This window comes from Brachycentrus maculatus, unplaced genomic scaffold, assembly GCF_059751285.1.
Source record: "Brachycentrus maculatus isolate JH-2025_06_01 unplaced genomic scaffold, ASM5975128v1 h1tg000362l, whole genome shotgun sequence".
NCBI lineage: Eukaryota > Metazoa > Arthropoda > Insecta > Trichoptera > Brachycentridae > Brachycentrus > Brachycentrus maculatus.
In genome coordinates this window covers 1,164,341-1,178,110 of record NW_028281111.1, presented here as the reverse complement: position 1 = coordinate 1,178,110, position 13,770 = coordinate 1,164,341, and the positions used below count along the sequence as shown (strand labels likewise).

At 32.3% G+C, this 13,770-nt stretch overlaps 1 protein-coding gene across 1 annotated transcript in view; it reads right to left on the bottom strand.

Annotated features, from left to right (window-relative positions):
- The window catches only part of LOC148303568 (acetylcholine receptor subunit alpha-like), a 207,421-nt gene extending 198,188 nt beyond the window's left edge, over window positions 1-9,233 (bottom strand). Inside the window, exon 1 of the mRNA XM_088269754.1 lies at window positions 8,870-9,233. The gene's annotated coding sequence lies outside the window, so the exon portion shown is untranslated. The remainder of the gene's footprint in view (window positions 1-8,869) is intronic.
- Window positions 9,234-13,770: the final 4,537 nt, after the last annotated feature.

Below are 13,770 nucleotides of genomic sequence, written 5' to 3'. Positions count from 1 at the left end.
TAAGAATATAAATGTAAATACCCAAACTTCCATATTCTTTTTCGCATATTTTAAGAATTTTTTTTTTTTATTCACCATGAAGCATCAAAAAAATTCAGTGAATAGATGTGTTTTTCTCGAGAAATGAATGTTGAAAATCTACCTAATTCATAAATAAATTCAGCTCTTGACAGTTGTTCACGGACGTTTTCAAAAGATAAAGATTAATATAAAATGAGAAAATGCTCTAAATAAATAAACAAGGACTTGAATAGCTCCAATTTGAGCGGCGAGGTGCCCTTTTCACTACCCTACGAGTATCAATCGGGTAAAAGACCCAAAAAGCTTTTGATGTTTATGCAGCCTGACCCTGCATTAAAATTGGTCACCAGGGAATAAAGAATTACTTAACCTATGCGAATGTCACACCGCGTTTATGAATTCTCCACATATTTAAATGGACGAACTGACTATTCATGAATTTTGAGTTCAAGTATTGAATATTACACCTTATCTTAGCATTATTATGCTTTGTTAAGATAATACAATAGAAATATTGATTTTAGAGAAGAGCTTTAAAAAATATGTCTTTACTTATATTCGTAATTGGTGCATTTTATATAACAAAATAACGACCATATTGTTTTTTTTCACATATATTTTATTTGTCAATGACCGGGTTTCATAGTTACTGTCATCATCACACTGGCATAATATTTTATTGATAATTATTTATATTTTATTAATTTCGCTATTTTATCAATATTTTTTTTATTTTATTTTGTAATAGTAAAGAGTAAACATTTTATTTTGGTGAACAAAATAATGCTTTTTCAAATTTAAGTTTTACTTAGTAAATACCACTACTAATTAAAATCTCTTGTGACACGTGTTTCGATACATTTCGCATCATTTTCAAACACTGCGTGATGCGGAATGCGTCGAAACACATGTTTTAAGATTTTAATAAATAGTAGTATTTATTGACTAAAACTTAAATTAAAAATGGACATATTTTTTACCACAAAGTGACTGCTAAATCAATTAATGAAAATATAATGTATACATTATCAATATGATCCACAAAGTTAATGCTTTCAATATTCAAAACAATGAAAATATAGCTTACCAATTATTTTACTCGTCACTTGATCGACCTGGAATATTTATTTTTTCTGTATTACGCCTGGTATTTTTCGTTACGTAAAAACGATGAAGCGAAAATAATATCTACGGAAGTGAAATTTTATCTCTAAAAGTACCTACCCACTCTGAGTAGGCTTGAAAAAAGATGTCAGAAAAGTTATGATTGTCAGGAGTAGGTACTTACAGATGTAATTATTTAGTGAAGGAAAAGTTAAACAGGAAAAAACGTTATGCTAAAAACTCCGAAATGGAGTCGACTCGGAAAGAAAGATTTTCAGAAATTGAAAGTGGATAATTTTAAACGAGTTCAAGACGTTGTAGCATTTAACTTTTGTAATAATGTGAAAAGTTCACTTCAAGATTTTTTTACACGTAAGATGTTGATGTTTCACATTAAATAATTTATAAAAAGATTTGCTACGAATATCAATATGGAAAATTTCATTAAAAACAAGAAAATAATAAGAATAGCTATGTAATATCGATTACGTCCTTCGTGTGTTAACGATCAAGATAACAATGCGTTTATATGATGCTGTGCACTATGCACCATTGGGGTGCGGATAAGGGTTTGTATAATGAAGAAAGAAGTAGGTAAGAAGTAGTAAGTCAAAATCGTAGAACCATATTTTCGTTCATATTTTTTACTTGTATGGAAAATAAATACTTATATACTTTTGAATCTATTTTAAGGGTATTGAATTTCGGGTATTTTTTATTTATTTCCGCCTCCGTAGTGTAATGGTCAACACGCTCGGCTACCGTTCTGGAGGTCCCGGGTTCGATTCCCAAGGGGGGTAAAATAAATATAAGTGATTTTTTCACTGTAATATTTGGACTGGTACCTGAAGCGGAGGGCTGATCACCTTTCTTTCGTGTGTTAACGATCGAAATAACACTGTGTTTATATAATGCAGTGCCCCATGCACCAATAGGGCGCAGATAAGGGTTTGAATTCAATTGAATATTTTTATGTATTTATTTGATTCTGTTAGCTAATATTACTAAATTAATAGAGAAAAATTAGTTACTAATATATATATATATATATATATCCAATAATCGAGTACATATTTTAACTATAATATATTAATATTTACAAAAAAAAAATCTTTCTTGTCCTATATGATATAACACTCATTCAACAATTACGAGTATTTAAAAATTATTCAATTTCCTTTCATTCTTACGTTTTAACATCTCATCGTACATTTTTTATATATTTTTTATGTTTTGTTTTTAAGCAATTTGGCGAATACGTACATGATTTTATCATTAACCCCTTTTTTTTACTTGACCTCCATGGGTACCCAGGTGATACATAAGGCACCTTATCGGATTTAATCACTAGTTGCGTGAAGGCAAGGTTATCGTTCTCCTGTGATCCTGATTATTGGATATTGGATTTAAATATATTTTATGAAATACAGATAACGTAATTGAAAAAGCTTATGATGGAATAGGTTAGAAAAGAGGAATGGCAAGGGCACTCGGGTTGCATACTCTTATTCGTATCAACTTGAGTTTGGCATTGTTAGTTTGTATTAGTGATTTGAAGAAAATATTTGAGTGCAACAATATATTATCGGTTCTAAATTATTTTCGCTACTAAGATGTAAAACGATTAGAACTCCCATTCAAAGAAAAATATATTCTATCAAAGAAACGTGCTCCACTGCCATTTGCTGAACATAAAAATCACCTTAAACTCCCCGCAGAAGGTGTTTAAAGAATCTATTTATTATCTCGAATGCACCACTGAGCCCGGGTTTTCATTTAAAATTGCAACCGCGGACTGGCAGTCAAACTGTATATTTTCGACCGCGAAATCTTTCCGTCACAGTTGACTGGGGCGTCGGCGTTAAATAACGAAGCTGCCGTTCGTGCTATTCGCGCTGAGTACTTTTTAACGATTGGTGGTGTAGCCGAGTTCCTTATCTGCCGTTTGGGAGAAAGATTGAACATCTAGCAGGTGCATGTAAGGCTTTAATTAATTGTTTTTGCAATGAATCGCTTATTTACGGCACTCTCAATCCGCCGGATAAATTATGGTTCCTTTAACCCTATTTTGCGCTAGTTAGAAATGAGTGGTCTAGATAGACAAGAATCTTCTTCAAAAACCCTTATTTGCACCCGATGGTGCAAATTTACTAATTTTGGTAATATTTACATATAAATCAGCATTTAGATTTTATATTTATACTCATAGATTATAATTATGTTTATGTATACTCCATAGTATAAGATATACGAATACATTTTCATTCATTTTTCAAACCCTTATCCACACTCCAATGGTGCATAGGGCACTGCATCATATACACGCAGTCTTATCTTGATCGTTAACACATGAAGAATAGGTGATCAGCCCTCTGCTTCAGGTACCAGTCCAGAGAAATATTGTATAAATATTAGAGTGAAAAAATCACTTATATTCATTTACCCCCCCCTGGATATCGAATTCGGGACCTCCAGAACGGTAGTTGAGCATGATGACCATTACACTATGGTGGCAGACAAAGATGGATCAGAACATACCAAAGATATCAAAATGTTTTTTTTTAAGTTTTTTGCAGATAATTTGTGGCACATTTTATAAAACATTTTAAAATAAACTCAATTTTTTTAACAACTTTAAACGGTTTACAAAACCTACTTAGGTTATGTACAAATGTACTTATGTTTTGCAATAAACCGTACTAAGGTTTTGTGAAAAAAAAGTACTTACTTATACTCGTATTTTGTAGAAAAACGTACTTACGTTTTGTAAAAACGTACTTAAGTTTTGTGAAAAATCGTACTAAAGTTTTTGTTAAAAAATCGTAATAAAATTTTTGTTATAAAATCTTACTTACGTTTGTAAATAATCGTACTTTCATTTTGTAAATAAACTAATTTATTTTCGTAAAAGAAATTGATGAATGACTTTATAATACTATATTATGATGCACTATCAGTTGAGAATAATGAAAATATTAAAATAATGTCAATTAATGTAATAACTAAAGTCAAATCCATAATAACCTCACGCATGCCTGTACATTTTGTTATTCACTTCACCGCGAACGCAGAGGAATATCAATAATTTCATTAAACCCATTGTAAAGTTTCGATAAACTTCCATATTATTGAAATTAAAACCGTTCCCTTTCCATTTTCATAACGTAATGAGGTGATAACCCATTAAACTAAGTAGGGTTTTACCAGCTTTCAAATTTTCTACTTAGAACTGCCTCATTGAACTGAAGCTCAAATACCAGACCTAAAAAATATATTTCTGTTACTCCGTTCTACAAAGGTTCTTCAGTCAACAATTCAAGATACGAAAATCGTTTTTTAATGATTCATTATTTTCCATTCTGACGCAAACAATCTTCGAACTTGGCATAAATTTTATTCCTTTCCGCCTAATCTCACCTACGGGCATTTCTATGCCAAATTTTTGCGTCGCTTGTTTTCTTTGCCTATTTTCGAATCAAATTCTAACTTAGGAGTGCTAGAGTCGAGTATATAGTACGATAAAGTTACTTAATAAATCACGGGTTATTCAAGACTTAGTGGAGTTTGCCCGTCAGTAATGGCTACTTGGAATTTAAAGAGAGTGAAATATGGCATATGAGTACCTTAAAAAATGTATTAATAATATTTTTCGAAAGGGTAACAATCAGGGAAACGGAAATTGTAACGAATCGAAAGATAATTGAATAAACCCGTACATATGTAGGTACATAAAAAATTAAACAATATAAATTGCTTCGGTTTTATTGAAACTATTTTTACGAGTATCTCACTGACTGTAGGCGTGTTTTTAAAAAAATGTACGAACCGGAACGTCTTTCCGGTTTACTTCCATATTTACCAAAATATTGTATTGTAGGTACATAACATTATTGTTTAAGTCGTGTTGAAATAAAGTTTTCTAATAGCATTAAGAATGGAGACTATGGATGTAAAATATATGTAAAAGTAAATATGTATGTTGGTTTTTTTTCATAGTGGTTGGGATAACATATTTCTTTAAGGCCCAGTATTCGTTAAGTCGCAACTTAATTTTCTCTAAATCCAGGTAACATTTTACGTAAAGGATTTTTTTAAATACCTTTTTCGCATTGAAAAAATAAGCTTTTCTTCGAACTAATTATATGGTTTTGAAAAGAAAAGAGTGATTGAAAGGTTAGAAGTTTAAAAAAATCTTTATGAATACTAAAAAATAAAATAAATATCCAATATACATACTTCAAAAAAATCGGGCGTGAACAGGCATGTGACCTCTCCGCTGTTGCGAATATCGCCTTAATCATTTTGTACAAAAGGCTTCTAAATTGACGAGCTTATTACTATAAAGCAATACGAGTATCTTCAAACCGATCAAAAGTAAATAAGTATGAATGGTCGATTTTTTTAATACGTTACGAATTTTGCTGTACGTTATATGTTACAGAACTGGTAAGATTAGTAAACAGGTAGCAATAGTTATCATTCAACTTAATTACATTATTACAATGAGAAGATATAATAAGGAAGGCATCGTAATAATGAAGTAAGATAGAGAATAGGTAAGGAGTTGGTGGAGAGTATAATGCGATGGACAGTTGTTTCGGACGTTTCTTGAAGGTGAAGGAGAATTCTATTTTTTCGGTGTTATATTCATAAGAGTTTATGGATAAAATTTTCCTAAGATTCTTATGAAAGGTACTCTCTAGATAAGAACCGGAATGTTTTACGAATATTACAGGATAAAAGATCAGTCAAGTTCGATGAATTCCCTCTATGATACGAATATAAGCGAGTACCTACATTTTGTAGTTATTTATTTTCCAATGTTTTATTTTGTTTAAATCTTCTTCTGAGATTTTCAAGACTTACTCATTGAATTATTCATTTGATTTTGTTCTAAATCTAAAGTTTTTTGGTTCTAAATTGTTAAGAAAATTAACTTGCAATAACAATTTGAAAAATCACTAGTCGCTAACACATATTTTGTGAACTAAACGTTGTTCTGCAACAGTAATCTAAAAGCATATTATTTATCTCAACGTAAAATGTGTTCAGAATTTACGACTCGCGCAAAGTAAAATATATTTCTCAATACACCTTGCGGGGGCTATTATGATGTCGTAAGAAACAAGCACCCGCATTTGTTTCAGCACCTTATTTTTTCAGGTATACGACGTACTAATCATGATGTTATATTCTTTAACAAGTACCTGACAAGCGATTTTCTCTTTTTTCCTACAATGTTTTCCAGTATAGGGGTCTATGTCGCGTGCCTAAAACTCTTTACAGTGGTAGGAGCCAAGTTGCAAACCTCAATTTCTAGAGTTTTTGACAACAACTCCTCAAAGATAAGCAATGCGTTTCATATAAATGTCTGATTCCGTACTTTCGTTCCTAGAATGCATATAATCTTTTTTTATTAATGTTTTACTTAGTAAATACCACTATTTCTTAAAATCTACTGTGACACGGGTTTCGATGCATTCCGCATCATTTTCAAACACGGTGTTTGAAAATGATGCGGAATGCATCGAAACACGTGTCACAGTAGATTTTAAGAAATAGTGGTATTTACTAAGTAAAGTATTAATTAAAAATGGATAGATTTTACCACAAAGTGACTGCCGAATCAATTAATGAAAAAATGCATATAATCTTATTTTATTTATTGTTTCGGCATTAACTTTGTGGTAAGACATGTTACAATGATTAAAGAAAACACTTCGTTTTTTACCACTTGAGTTTTATTATAGACTACATGTTTCAGAAGTTAAACTTCCATCATTCAGATCTGTATAATAACAGTTATTATACAGACCTGAATGATGGAAGTTTAACTTCTGAAACATGTAGTCTATAATAAAACTCAAGTGGTAAAAAACGAAGTGTTTTCTTTAATCATTGCATATAATCTTATTGGAATGGCGTCGTCCGGTCACTGAGTGAACTACATATCGAATTCGGCGTCATACAATATTTTATTTATTTATTTCAAAAACGTATTACATACATACATAAGTCATATATACATATAATATTGACATGAGATTAAGGTTAACAAGACTGGAACGCAAATAATAAATTAGCAAAAAAGTTTTTTTTAAATAACCATAACCAATACATGGCAAAATATAAAAACAATAAACAGATATAATAAATAGGCATAAGAAGCATATCTAAAATAAATACATGAAATATTATTTTTTAAGTATCACGCTTATTGTACCATCGTCCAATATTCAATAAATTGTTCATCCCCTCTGCACTTCTGTTCCATGCCAATGATAAATCAATTTAAAACGTACAATATAAATCAATTTAAATCAAAATACTGCAGTCCATAATTTCCCTTAAATTAAAAAAAACACAATCCTTTAGAAGATAAAGCCTACCCAGTTTTATTTTTAACCACGCACATCAATAATGAATAAAAGGGGTAGATTTTTTAATGCTTTATGCCACTAATTTGTGACATATTTTATGCAAATTTTAAAATTAAGCTTTACTACAAAGTATTTGTTTTACATATGATTTTTTTTATAAAATAAAGACTGAAATGTCGTTAAGTCGTCATAAAAAAAACATGGAATTTATTCATTTATCACACGAAAAGGGGGCCCTGAACTTAAATTGCTCTTGAGGGACTCCGAAATACTTGATCCACCACTGGTTATACATAAATGATAACTTTTAATTTATGATGAAACGGCGTAAAGTGTTTGCTTTTAAGGTGTCTCCGTTGTCTAGGGGTGTGTATCTTGTACTCAACACTAAGTGTTGCTAAGTGGTGTTTCAAAACAGTACTTTTAGAAGAAAAATCTAGCTTCCATAAATGATTTAATAGCCACCTATGCTCAACAGCTATCAACATTGTTGAAATCCTTTTCCAAGCAGAGGAAATTTATTTGTATTAATAATCTATTGTTCATATTTATAAAAGGTGATTTATTTATTAATAGTTTTTTGTTGATACTTTTTGTGTATTTTATAAAATAAAACTTTTTTTAACCACTTTTATTTTTGGTATTTTTTTCCTACCGGTTTCGACCAGAACCATGTCATCGTCAGAGATGGATATGTACTCTACGTACGTATGTTTTTTATGAGATTTTTAGTTATTTAAGTCAATTTTATAGTTCAACTGAAACCAAGGATTTATTCCTGCCAGTTGGAATAGTATTTAATTTTTACTTTTATTAATTTTTATTATTTGCTTGTAGGTGACATTGTAGATTCCCCAAATCCTTATTACTCATCCTTCCTTTCCTCCTAAAAAAATTGATGAAATATGAATACGAAATTTTCATAAATACGAGTAAGTTATTCTTATGTACAAATTTACATTAACTTATTTCATTTTATAACTAAATATTATAAACTTTAATTTATCTATATATACAAATATAATATTTGTGTCTGTGTATGCGAGTGTTATATAATTATATGTATGATTTACGAAGTACCCAATAATTTATAAATGATTAAAAATAAACCTTTTTTAAACTTGTTTGTTTTGAGTACATGAAATTATTACAAAATCTTATATTTTCTCCTTACTACTGAGAGTTGCTGAGAGGTTATATTTTGTTTTCCCGACGAATCCAACAGTTTTCAATGTATTTTTCCACAGTTTACATCCCTCCGTGCCTTTTCTCAACGTGGAAGCGTTGTAAAGCGAGACACGATGCATGACAGAGTGAAATGCAGCGGAAAACATCTGACAGGAGGTTTTAAGATAAGTGTTTACCTTGAGGTGTTCGCCCCCTCGGATCTCGTGAAGTGTGACTCTGTAAAGCCGGACCTTGACCAACAACCCCTTTCACTATCTTAACCTGTGACCCAGCATTCCTAATCGACACAAGTAACATTACAATAACTTTGATCACTTGAAAACGTGCGTGAAATTAATTCATTCGTCTCCGCGGCGAAAATGTTAAATTTGACGATCAGTTTCTGTTAGAAATCTGCGTATTTTAAATTGTCAGTTATCATCGCGAAGATGAGTGCTTTTCATTCATGACAATTCGGAGCTTTTGATGTGTTTACCGATACATGTCCCGGTGTTTGAAGCACACGGCACGTCTGACCGGTATGGGCGATCGCGCGCAACTGACTACCCGCCCACCGAGCCGCCCTAGCTCGTCCTCCACCCCTCCCCCCTCCGCCCCAACATCCCTCTCTTCCCCCCCTCCATTCCTCTCTTCGTCCCTCTGCCGCAGGTACAAAGTGTGCCGAAATGTTTTCCGCTTTCCTCGGCGAAGCTCGACGCGAACCGTTTTTTGAATTACTACAGTGTGTTGTGTTCGTAAACATTAAACATTGCAAATTAGTCTACTGTACAAACACAATTACGAGTAAACAATTTCCTTTATTTTATTATTACGCACGAGAAATTTCAGCTGAAAACAACATCACGAAAATAGAAATTTTCTTCACTGAGACACGAAATCAAAAAAACTATCAAAAAAAAAAATATTATGTTTTATTTACAAGGCGGCACAAAAGTTATGACCCGATGTTTTTTGGCCATAACTTTTTATTATGGATGAAAAACTATAGTTCTGTATTTGGATTGTGATTATTTGATATCTTAATTATTCTTCCATAAAGTCAAGAAAATGATATCGGATATAAGAAAGTGATGACAATAAAAGCCCGATTTACGGTATTTTCCATCACTCTTTCTAGTGATGTGTACATACTTATATGTTTTTTATATTTCTACGTACATGAAAAATAATGTGGAAGTCTGGGTATTTACAGAGGGTCGTAGGGTAGTGAAGTGATCATCAGACCATCATAGGGTGGTAAAGTGATCACTTTACATAGGCGCAACATTCATCATTTTACCCATGATTGACAACCACACTACTAAAATTTTGGAACTCCTACAAATACCACTAACTGTTCATATTAAGGTGCACCAAATTGGAAATCATGTTTTCATGCGTTTCTCAGTATGCAAAAATAATCCATACAATAAAAAAATAATGCAAACATCCAAATAAAAGAATAAATAAAAGCTTTATCAATCCAGCATTCATGGCTGTTGTGTCATGAGATTAATGATAAATATAGGAGTTCTAAAATTTGAGTAGTGTGGCTGTCCATGGTTTAATAGTTAGCGTGTTAAGCTACCGCACTGGAGGTCCCGGTTTCAATTCCCAGGGGGGGTGGATATAAATATAAGTCATTTTACACTCTAATATTTATTTAATATTACCCTGGACTGGTTCCTGAAGCGCAGGAGTATACACGGTTCATACAACAAACCTGACATTATGACAGCCCTGTACTAACATATGGCAAGTACTAACTTATGGCTAGATCATGGTTATAAAAGACCCTCTTCCGTAGTTTGTAGTAAGATCTAGCTGCAGCCGATACCCGATTATTGATGTCACTACGATGTTACTCTTCTCACTGAAACTGCCAAGATGATTGAATCCCTGTACGCATTCGATCGGTGTTCCATCGATGAGAACGGGGTCTCACATCTGGTATCCATCGAGACAGTAATTTGGTCTTCGTGGTATTAACTTTCATTCCAAGAGCATTTCAAGTCTAAGAAAAGATGTCTACCGTTGTCTGGAGAGCTTGAGCAGAGTGGGCTAGGAGAGCACTATCATCCGCGTACTGCAGGTTGCCTATCCATTTCCTTAAATTAGTTCTGGTTTTGAATCGTTTCAAATTAAACAATCCACCATCCAGGTATAGGTTTACGTAATAGCTTTCATACAGTTTATAGAAATAGCTTTTTGAATATGATCAATTACATGAAAATGAAAAAAAAACAAGAATAATGAGTTTCTGCTTCACTGGCTTGAATTGGATTGTATGGGTATTTAAAAACTAGAGATGGTTTGGATAGATGAAGCCAATGAATGACGAGATAATGACTGGGATAATATTTTTGAATAATGTGAATGGTAGAACAGAACGAAAACGTTCAAGAAAGACTTGGCCCAACCAATCAAAACCTTAAGTCTGGTAATGTTAAAAGTCTACGTAACCGGAAGGCATGTATGATTATATGTAAGGATGTGGAGGAATCTAGGAGTATAAGTCAGGAAAGACGAAAGTGGAATTTAATAAATAACGGCGTGATGGTAGTACTCGTAGTAGCAGCAAAAAGAAAAATTAAAAGGCCTTAATACTTTTCATGTAAGGCCATCAAACTTCATCTATATTAGAAAACAAGGTTTGTATAATACCCGTTTTAAAAATAAACTATATAATAGTACTTTAAAAATATGTATAAACAGTGACATACTTCAGAGGCCTTTGCCCCGGGCCGCACCCTCTTTTTATAAAAGTTTACATCATTCGCAAATGTCCGCAAAATAAAATAAAAACGAACAAATAAAAAAACACGATTTTTCGTCAAAATTAATAAGTTCTATAATTTCGATCCCATTGTTTATAATTTTGGTTTTGTTTCTTGAAAAAAAAGTTTTCAAACCTAGGATTGAGTCACCCACTGTGTGATGTTTAAATTATCTTCTGAAAACAAAGTAGGTAATATTCCATTTTTAATTTTAAGTTTATCACAAATTCTTAAAATATATTGCGACATGTGTTTCGATGCATTCAGCATCATTATCAAACACCAATAGATTTTGTTTGAGATTTTCACAACGGACTTTAAGAAATAGTGTTATTAACCAAACAAAATCAAAATTAAAAATCGATAGATATTACCAGAAATTGACCGGCGAATCAATTAATGGGGTAATATGCTCGTTCTTATTGTTCTTATCCTAGTCCAAAGTTTTTCGGTGTTACCCTTGATTTCATTTTGACGATAAAATATAAATGGTCGTCGGCTCGTCGGAATTCAACAAAAAAATTGTCTCGAGAAAGATTTCGTAGATAGAAGGACTTTACAGGACCCAAATTAACGTCTGTGAGGGGAGAATAAAAATATATTTTCACTTTCATTCTCATCAGTGTACAGAACGAGGGGAGAATTGGATTAATTCCATTTTCAAAACTTTATTAACTCTCAGGACTTCTTAATTTATATTCCTCACCGATAGTGGAAAAAAATGTAGCGCTTCCTTATTTTCTGTGACCCTGCTCTCATCCAGATGGTGCATAGGGAACCGTATCAGACCGACGTGGTTTCAACTTGATCATCAGATCATCATGCGCTCCAAATTCTTGAATAAAGGAGTTGAATAACTTTCAGGGGAATACAAATAATTTGAGTGAAGGAGCCCAGGGCGAAGAACATTACTGCTAATCAGGAAAGGAAGTGGAGGAGAAAGAAAATATTAAATAAAAATATAAAATAAAATAAAAATAGAAATAATAAAAAATACCTATTATAATAATAATAAAAAAAATAGAAATGAATGAAAAAATAGCTATGAATCTGCGGTATTAGGGGTTGCATATCCGTACTCATGCTTGCTTGTGTATCTTGGACACAGCTAATTTGTCTCTTGAAAGAAAATCATGACTTGGCACATTCTTTTTTTCCTGGCAAATTCCGGTAGGTACTGGCTTTATATATAAAAAAAAATATATAAACAAAATTGCTTAATAAAAGGGTTACGAGTATATTGACTATCCACGCATTTAATTGATTATAAGTTGGTATCAGAGTTTATCTTACAAATTAATACTTAGGTGATTGAACTGCATGTCCATTGGGACCTTTAGGCCGGAGTAACGTAATTTTTTAACACCTCGTACACAAACGACACGTCTGTGCTCAGGTCAGCTCTGACGGCGTTAGGTCTACAGTAATCACCGAAAACTTAAATATATTTTTATCATTTCTTCCTGTAAATACTTGAAAGCGGCCGGGTCAGGAGTCGTAATTATCGTCGGGTATGTATATGAGAAGATGTATGAATGTGGAAGAGGCGAAGAATGTTTGCAAAGACAGAGTGGTGTGGCGGTCGATTCTCTCTGCTTACCCCTACGGGGAAGCGGCGTGATGGTTAGTTTGTCAAGAAATAAAATATTATTAAAATAAAATTAATTCGTCCGACATTTATCCACACCTAATGGTGCATTAGGAACTACATTTAATCAACTCGGAGTTGAATTGATAAAAAAACGTAATTACACGAAGGCAAGGCGATCAGTCCTGCATTTTTAGTACTAGTTTAAGATAAAATTAAATACATATTGTGGTTGAAAGAGTCCCTCGTATTTTTTAATGCACATGCATAGTAACAAAAGCGCTAACCAGAACCTATGGAGGCGGATAAGATTAATTTTAATAGAAAATTAAAAATTACTTCTGTAAACAGATATTTCTGGCTTTTAGGTGTGCGCACTTTGCCGTATAATTTGTGCGGTAGGTTTAAATTCTCTGGTCAAAAAAGTCGCGAGTAGTAGTATATACCTTCTTGTTTCGGAACAAAACACTTTTTCATAACTATAATTTTTTTTTAATCTGCAGCATACATTTAACTAGAAAAATGTTAAAATCATGCAATAATTTATATCTTCTGGATTTCAACAGTTTTTCACTACATGAAATGGTTTTATATTGCTTACCAATCTCTTACATTTGCTTACAATATGCCTCATTATCGTTTCACACATTTAAAAATATACCTACTTATTGGTACCTATTGTCAAGATTTAGCAATATGGCAATAAATACACATGTGTATTGTCGTTTAACGA